Source organism: Calidris pugnax, unplaced genomic scaffold (genome assembly GCF_001431845.1).
Source record: "Calidris pugnax isolate Ruff unplaced genomic scaffold, ASM143184v1 scaffold41, whole genome shotgun sequence".
Lineage (NCBI taxonomy): Eukaryota > Metazoa > Chordata > Aves > Charadriiformes > Scolopacidae > Calidris > Calidris pugnax.
Genome location: NW_015094509.1, coordinates 19,672,969 through 19,681,977, shown reverse-complemented (window position 1 = coordinate 19,681,977; position 9,009 = coordinate 19,672,969). Strand labels below are relative to the sequence as shown.

Sequence of the window (9,009 nt, the reverse complement as noted above, 5' to 3'; positions counted from 1 at the left end):
GAGCCGGGGTGTCACTTGGAAGGGGGTGGCTGCGTGCCCCCGGCCCGGCCCGCAGCGGGGTTACACCCCTTCGAGTCCGAGGAGCACCTCCCCTCCCCGCTCCTCCTGTGCCCGCTGCCCAGCCGGGAGCCCGTGCGCGGTTTTACTCGCCCCGGGGCGAGGGAAGATCCGTCAGTCGGCGAAGAGAGCGGAGAAGTTCACTCCCGGAGGAGCCGGCGCGGTGCCGCCCGCTGTCACCGGGCAGGGGGACGGGCTGACAGGCAGCCAGCGAGCCATGAAGTTGTGTCTCCGGAGTTGTCCCGCGGAGCGGGGGCGAGCGCGGAGGAGCAGCGGGGTGTTAGGCGCAGGCAAAGTTGGGGAAGATGTCTGGTTTGCTCTTCTGGGGGTGTCTGGGTTTTGGGGTGCGTTCTGACCCTCGGCTCTCCCCTAGATCAGGATGTGCGGCACTGGAGACCGACACCGGCTTCAATAAACCCCATAATGGAGGCAGTGCTGGATCTCTGAAAGGGCTCCGGGTGCCTGCAATAGTGAACGTTACCTGGTAGGTACTGGCGCTTTATTTCTGAGCTGCGTGGACTTTCCGGTGGGTTAAACAGTTAACGGAAGGATGGAGAAGTTTACTTTGTACGGTGTCATGTAGAATAGGGAAGGCTGAGAGGGCTCTCGGTCTGCCAGCTGGAGTAGGTGCCATTTATTTTTAAAATAGAGATGTGCAGACGGTGTATTGGGCATGTCAAAGTGCATACAAACATTGTATAAATAAAAAGTGGATTTTGTTATGAAACTTGTTACATGAAAACAAATATTCCATTAAACGTAGGAATGAGGAATTTTAAAAGCTGTGCTGTTGCTTTTGACCAGCAGGCTGTTGGTTTTTTTTCGTTTTTGCTTAGAAGGATTTGAAGGAAAAGAAAGCTTCTGAATACTTACAGAAACCCTGTTTAAAACAACCTGCGTGATGCAGACTGTAGGACTGCCCTAATTACAACCTCTTTGAGCAAGCATGCATCATTTAAAAAAAACCCTTTTGTTACTGCCTTTAAGCATTGCCAGCAAGGCAGTCTGTTTCACTTGTGGTGTTAAATGAATTCCCCTGCGCCGATTAGAAGTAGATGCCATTTTTTGTTATTTGCCTTTAACTTCAGGGTAGTGGTTTTTCTCTTTGCTAGGTGGAATGCTGTTGCATTTGGGCAGTGTCTGTATACTATGATCATCCCCAAACTTGTCTTTGTAAAACATAGCAGTTTGAGATAGATCTTTTCTTTGTGAACCATACTTTTCTACTCTTACCCCTCTCTTCTGGATTATTTCCTCTCTTGAAACACCCTTGATGACCTGTGCCTGTTTTGGCTGGATCTAGTGTCCTGGTGTCTAGGCTTAATTGCTCTCATTTATCACTGTTGGTTATTATTGGAATAGACAATATTTATCACTGCGTACTAATATATCATTGGAGACTGTTAGAGCTGTGTATTGAACAATTCTGCCTTTTGTAGATTTCTCAGTACTGAAAAATTTCTATCTAATAATGGACTTCGTACTATTGTTAGGATTCCTTTTGTTCCTGATATACTGAGAAGACTGTTTCTCATGTCTTTTGCTTCACTGAGCAGTCTATAGCATTTCACTTAAGCTTATTGCTACCCCTGAGCTTCTCCCCTGCTTTTCCCCTATTTGTTTTTATGTAGTCTGAGGGAAAGGATTAAATTTTGGTTAACTTTCTCATCTAGTTGTGGTTGATGAGCCTTTTGTTCGGAAGTCACTTCAGAAGAGTCTGATTTAAGAAATAGTCATGTATCTTTGAAGTCAGATTCTTTCCTCAAGTCTGAGTTCAGGATTTTTTCCAGCTTTATGAAACTGGAACTTTTAAAGTACCGAGTACATATAAACTGGGTTTTATTCAGTTTGCACAGAATAAGTATAACCAAGGCACTATCACTTGTAGCTAACCTATGGCTAATCTTTGTTTTGGTGCTGGGTTTCTCTTTACCTGTCAAACTGAGGTCTAGTCAAGAATTCCACTGTGTCAAATTCAGTATTTTTATGTTTTCTAATTTTTAGAAATCCTGAGTCTGTTGCAAAATTGGCAGAACGATCTTCTCAGTGTCTGTTTATTAAATTAAAGTCCTGTGCGATAACAGTTTTGGGGTCATGAAGCGGGGAAGGTTCTGAACATTTTTTAGCTGAGTGCATGGACATGCTGTTCTCTTCCGTGTATTAATGGTCAATATTCCCTCGCCTTGCACTTTAGATGCAGGGTCATTGATCCATAAGTATCCAAGGTGGTTTTCTTCTGAGTTGTCAGTGACTTGGAAACAACTGGTGCAATTTTCAATATAGTGCCATTTCCCCATTTTCTTTTGTTTACTCGGTATTTCCTATATAGGGAGCAATATTGATCTTAGTGTTCTAGTCATGTATCTCCCCACTATGTGTCAGTAGCATCAGCTTTGTTGAATATATGCCAATAAGTATATGACTTTTTGTTGTTATTTAAATTTCTGATGTTGTCAGATTAGGCATTAAAGCAGTTTCTTTCTTCAAGCTATTAAAGGGATGTGATTGCTTATTTTTTCAGCATCATGATTATTATTAATTCCAATTTATTGTCTTTATTCCAATTCATCTTCTCTTTTTCTTTTTTTTCCCCTCTCTTTTTTTAATTTGTGGTTAGTTCAGGACCTTCCCAAATATTCAAAACACTTTGCTGCATAAACAGTTGTTTCTTTTTCTGTGGAGGTGGAAGCCATCAAAAATGATACATTTCCTTATCCTGTACCAGCCAGATGGCATTTCATAATTCAGTGCCTTGCGTCACTTTAACTGATGGTTCATTCCCAGTTCTGTTGTCTTTCTGTCAAGGAACTGGAAGGAACTTCAGAAGGTCCACTGAAGTCTTTTTCATATTCTTCAGAGTTCAGTGAACTGTACCGTATTTCATAAAACACTGTCTCTACTACCAGGGAATCCTTTCTAACTAGCTTCAGAAATCAGCCCAAATTGAGCAAAAGTCTGCTGTTGTCGCATGGGGGAAGATGTGTACCATTCTTTTATTCTTAAAAGCTTTGAGATCGTAGTAAATGTTAAAGTTCAATAGAATTCAATGAAAAAGGGTACGATCTAAAGGGGCAAGAACTGTAACACAGAGTACATTTATTATATCGTAAAAAATACAAAAAGGGCAGCATCAGGCTAAAGCACAGAAACTAGGAAAATTGCTGATGACTAAAAGAGGAACACATGTGGCTAGATGAGAGAACCCTTAGGAAAAAATGGTAAAGAAGTTTGAATATGATACTTTTTGCACTCCTTTAATGGTGTCAAAGACAGCAAAGAACTTAACGTTGCAAACATTGTTCAGCAGTGTGACCCCTGCTTGTGCCGAACAGGTCTAAAGGAGCTCAGTATATTCTGCCTCCAAAGAACAGACTTCAAATTGCGTTTGGAGCCATTTCAGGAAGTGAGTTTGGTATTTTGGGTTCACTCCGTGCAACTTGGCCTTCCCCACTGGCGTTTTGGAGCCTGCTGCTCACCTTCCTTACGCGCTGGTCTCGCTAGGAGTTGAAGGAATTTAACAGGCTGCCAGGGGACCCACAATTTGAAGTCGTTGCTCAAGCGAGCCTTGAAGGCTGGCAGTTTTGTTTAAACAGTGGGCAGACAGAACTGTGTAATGAGGCATGAATAACGCCAGCCCTCGCTCTTTGGCAAAGCCAGCGTCGTTCTGCGAGCGCCAGATTCACCCCGCCAGACAGAAGGACAGAAATGAGCTTGTGAACTTTCTGATGGCTCTGATAGAAGTTCCACATGTTCAGCGCTTTGAATCTTCAAAGCTTTTTATGAGCCACATATATTGGATGGGAGGTAGCTGTTAGCTTACCATGAATATTGTGAATTAGGCAATCGTTTTATATAGGTTTTAATGCTTGAATCTTTGTTTATAGGTTAGGAGTATAAATATTTTAATATTGTCTTAGCTTACAAAGGTGCCAGGAACTTCATAGGTGGAAATACATGTTTGCTTAGTCTTGAGGCAGTCTTGGTAGAGGTCTCTAAGCTTGGCTTTCGTAAAAATTGCAGTATATTAGCTTAAACAAAACATGGCACTAATGTGATTGCCTTCCTCCATGTGTTATAATGGAAAGACATGCTTCATATGTCAAAATGCTGCTGATTTTGAAGCTTTCCTACTGGCTCTATGCGTGGTGTAAGGCTCTGTTTTGGTAATTAGGTCAAAATGATCTAGGAATCTTGTATGTCCTAAAAAGAGTAAAGGGGACACAATGGGGAAGGAGTCAGAAAAGAAAAATTATTACTACCTGGGCTGTAGAAGACTGGCAGTTAAACCTGAGTTACAGCTGTGTGCTTTTTCAAAAAGTTTGGATTCCTAGTTAATCTTTAGAAAACTCTCAAAGTAAAAAAAAAGAAATACTGCTTTTTTATACGTAGGTCAGCTGCCTTCAGCCACATCAGCTGGAGCTGAGGGCACTCTGCAAATCAGAGCTGTATCGGGAGTAGTTAGGCACTTGGCAGCAGTTGCCAAGTGAGATGGAGCAAGCATGAAAGCTCAGGGGTTTCTCCTTCTCAGTAGGATTCTCAGCAAGATGAAACACATTTGTAGCTTCGGTGGAATTTTTTTTGGAGCATTCAGCACTGCACAATGTCCAGCCTTGTTTGCAGTGTTGAATATGTACGGCTCTGTCCTCCAGACTTCTCAGTGAGGGTCTGGGCTAACAAAACGATTCACCATGCCTGGAGTTTAAGTTCATAGAATCATAGAATAGTTTGGGTTGGAAGGGATCTTTAAAGACCAACTAGTCCAATCTCCCCTGCAATAAGCAGGGACATCTTCAACTAGATCAGGTTGCTCAGAACCCAGTCCAACCTGACCTTGAATGTTCCCAGGGATGGGGCATCTACCACCGCTCTGGGCAACCTGGGCTAGTGTTTCACCACCCTCATTGTAAAAAATTTCTTCCTTACATCTAGTCTAAATCTTCCTTCTTTTAGTTTAAAACCATTACCCCTTGTCCTATTGCAACAGGTCCTGCTAGAAAGTTTGTCCCCATCTTTCTTATGCGCTCTCTTTAAGTACTGAAAGGCTGTAGTGAGATCTCCCTGGAGCCTTCTCTTCTCCAGGCTGAACAACCCCTACTCTCTCAGCCTGGTCCTCATAAGGGAGGTGTTTTATCCCTCTGATCATTTTTGTGGCCCTCCTCTGGACCCATTCCCACAGGTCCATGTCCTTCTTATGTTGGGGGCCCCAGAGCTGGATGCAGGGTTCCAGATGGGGTCTCACCAGAGTGGAGTAGAGGGGCAGAATTACCTCCCTCGTCCTCCTGGCCATGCTTCTTCTGGTGCAGCCCAGGACACAGTTGGCTTTCTGGACTGTGAGTGCACATTGTTGGCTCATGTGTAGTTTCTCATCCACCAGTATCCCCAAGTCCTTCTCAGCAGGGCTGTTCTCAATGCCTTCATCCCCCAGCCTGTATTGATACTGGGGGTTGCCCTGACCCTGCACTTGGCCTTGTTGAACCTCAGGAGGTTCACGTGGGCCCACTTCTTGAGCTTGCCCAGGTCCCTCTGGATGGCATCCCTCCCCTCAGGCATGTCAACCTCACCACTCTGCTTGGTGTCATCTGCAAAGAGGGTGTGCTTGATCCCAGTGTCTATGTCGTTGATGAAGATACTGAACAGTACTGGTCCCAATACAGACTCCCGGGGGAGTCAGAGGATGTCCCCCTGAGGGACATCACTTGTCACTGATCTCCATCTGGACATTGAGCTGTTGACCACTGCCTTCTGGATGTGACTACCCAACCAATTCCTCATCCGCCAGACAGTCCACCTATTCAATCCAAAGGCTTTTGTGTATGGATCAGTCTGAGGAGTTGGTGCCCCATACGAGATGTCTGCTGGCATTGTAGGCATCTGTTAAAATATGACACAGACTCACACAACTTGACTCCTTGTAGCTTAAGAGTTATTTTCAAATTTGACTTCTTAATGTGTTTTACTTAAATTTGTTGGAGGAGTTTGTAGGTGAGTAGAGAACTTTTTTTTTTTTTAACTTCATTAAAAGAAATAATTTAAGATGGAAGGAGACTGTGTGTGTGTGAAATGATTGCAACTTTGGGTGTTTTATCTTACACTCCACAAATGTTCGTTTTAAATCTGATTCTTGACAAGTAGCACTTTTTTTTTTTCCTTTTAATTCTCTAGCCTTGGGGTTCCTCCAGGGGAAAAATAAGGCCTTGTCAACATCAGCTGTTTGTTTCTTCTGGGGAAAGGAGGGAAGAGATGAAGAAAAAAAAAAAGAGTAATATTGAAGTGCAGTAAGTTTACTCTTTCCACACATAATAAAGAGATGGTCACATGCACACATCCTTAGAAACCTATATTAATCACTGTAGATAATGATCAGAAGTTTTACATTACTGAAGACACTGAAATTGTACTTCAGAGTCCTTTGCTTTGAAAGCTTTCCAGTATATTAGCATTTGTGTAGGTGCTGACAGTACCCCGTGGTCATACAGCCTTCCTGACAGAGGGCGAGCAATACTTTTACTGCAGTTTATGCCAGAGGCGTATGGGCACGAGCTGGTTCTAAGGGCAGAATTACGTGCTGCTTTTATTTGAGTGAATATCCTATTTCTGGATGTAATCCTCCTGAAGTTACTATCGGGTGAATCCCTCTTCCTCACCCGGGCAGTGCTGGGGTCCGGGTGCTGCAGAGGGAGGAGCCCAGGGTGGGAGGCTGCTGGAGGGCTGGGGCTGGAGATGGCTGGGCACCACAGCAGCTTCTCTGCGTGACTTTGTCTGGAAAGATTTGGTCATTTCCACCCAAAGCAATGAAATAAAAAGCTCAGTCAGCCATTTCATCTTGAGATACCCCGCCCTCCAAAACAAATATTAAAAAGAAAATGTAGGTTTTGGCCCATGCGTATCCCGGTAATTTCCACTGATTAAGTTGATGCTTGTAGCTGGGATCTAGACAGGCCATGTTTTGTAAAATGTAAGTATCCTTTTTAATTTCAGTAGAGGAAGTTACAAGATTTATATAGTCCCTTTGATATTTTACTTAACCCAATAACTGTTTGTGAAGGAAAGGGTCTGTTTAGTTTACCTTTGTCCTACATTCAGTTTTAATATCTGATGTTTAAATGAAGGGGGGTTGATCTTTATTCTTAATGATTCATGCTGCCTCAAAGCACAGTGGTTTCTAGTTGTGTGCTGCCTTTCCCACTGGGGGATGCAAACAAAAGAACAATAATTTCAGACTCCTCCTTCAGTTTCCAAGAGAACCTTAGCTGCTCAGGGATAGCTTTGAATTTTAAAAGCATTTTTCTTCCAAATTATGTATTGATTGCACACAAAATAGCAGTGCTGTAATATGCAATTTAAAACAAATGCATGATGGTGCTCATTTGCTTTTAATGCTGCTTTTTCCAGCAGAAAAACAAAAAGTGGATTCTGTTCCCATAAACCAGTCTTGCAAAATCCTTACAAACATTTATTAGTCTAGACACAAAATATTCTCACCCGGCCTCAGCTTGATGATGGTGAGGAAAAAAAAAAGCAAAGAAAAAAATAAAAAGCAAGCTAATATTGTACTTGGCTGTCAAAAAAGGGAAATTAAAAAAAAAAAAAAAAGCTTGCCCCAGGCTAGTGAACCAGTAACATTTTGCTGGGGCTGCCTGCAACAACAGATGCATCTTATTCCCGTGGGGTTTCCAGGCCTGCCTTTTCTCTTATGCTAAACTTGGACACTCTCATAAACATTCTCTTTGAGTACCACACCCCAGTCGTATCCTGGGCTCTTTTAATTTGGTTGATTTAATAATGACACTAGACGTGTTCGTCTTGCCTTTCCTTACCAATCTTTGTGTTCCCCTACCTCCCCCCAAATGTCATTTAACTAATGCATTAATTAAAAAACAATCCTAATATATGGGAACTGGAATAATAGATAGAAATCAAAATGGTTTAAAATAGGTGATTTAATCACAGTTTAAATCTGCATGTAGGGAACCTTGATTTAAATGCTTTCTTCTGATCTTGATTTGCATTTGTGCTTTTGATAAGTAAGTTTCATAAATGGCAAGTGATTTTCATTGTTTGATAGCATGGTAGTTTGCAGAGTTTTGTTTTTTAAAGAGATAAATTACATTGGTGAGTGTTTTTTAACAATCCCTTATCTCAACATACTCTCAGAATATTAATTTTTACTTTTTGTCATTTTCTTAGAAAATAGTGAATTATGCATATCTATTTTTCAGATAATGATTCATTCCTGTTATTCCCGATTTATGTCAAACTGCATTTGATTGGAAATGAAAATTTAATTAAAAATTCCCCTAAACAGCATACAACATGTCTGTATTATTAACTAAACTACTGTAAATATGTAGAATATTTAAGAATACATTTATTCAAGCATGACTGTGGTCTTTTTAACCCAACACCTGTTTGAGGCAAAATATGACACTTTTTTATACTTACTAGATTAAATTCATTGTTTCTGGCTGACGTATCTATCTCTGTTAAGATTTTAGCCCTGGCGGAGCTCATGCTTAAATCTGAATTTGAGATACTACATAGAAAACAACCTGTCCTGCTTTTTCAACTTTGAGGCAGGAGACTTCTGTCATTCAGAAAATATTTTGTGTCTTCACTCAGTGCAGATGTCTACAAAGAGAATGTCTATCTATAAGGTTAGTCATTGACTGCCACTAATGCAGTGTTTTTACTAAGATTTTCCAGCTTGGTTAACTAAGACAACTTCTAAAAAAATAAAGTTACGTGAACTACAACTGTCCATTTTAATACTGATGATGTTTTTTTCTCAGTGCTTTTATCCCATTAATAAAAACTTATCTGTTTACAGTTAGAGCAGTAGTACTTCAGACAGTCATCGGTGCTCTTAATGAGGACGACTGGTTTAATGTTGGTAAATTAGATAGGTGTTACTCATGTGAGGGAATGTGTTCACTGTGTTCTTTAAACGTTAAC

The 9,009-nt window shown here is 41.5% G+C and overlaps 1 protein-coding gene across 1 annotated transcript in view; it reads left to right on the top strand.

Annotated features, from left to right (window-relative positions):
- Positions 1–45: 45 nt before the first annotated feature.
- Positions 46–9,009, top strand: part of ZHX1 (zinc fingers and homeoboxes 1) — a 29,061-nt gene continuing 20,097 nt past the window's right edge. Inside the window, exon 1 of the mRNA XM_014965363.1 lies at positions 46–541. The gene's annotated coding sequence lies outside the window, so the exon portion shown is untranslated. The remainder of the gene's footprint in view (positions 542–9,009) is intronic.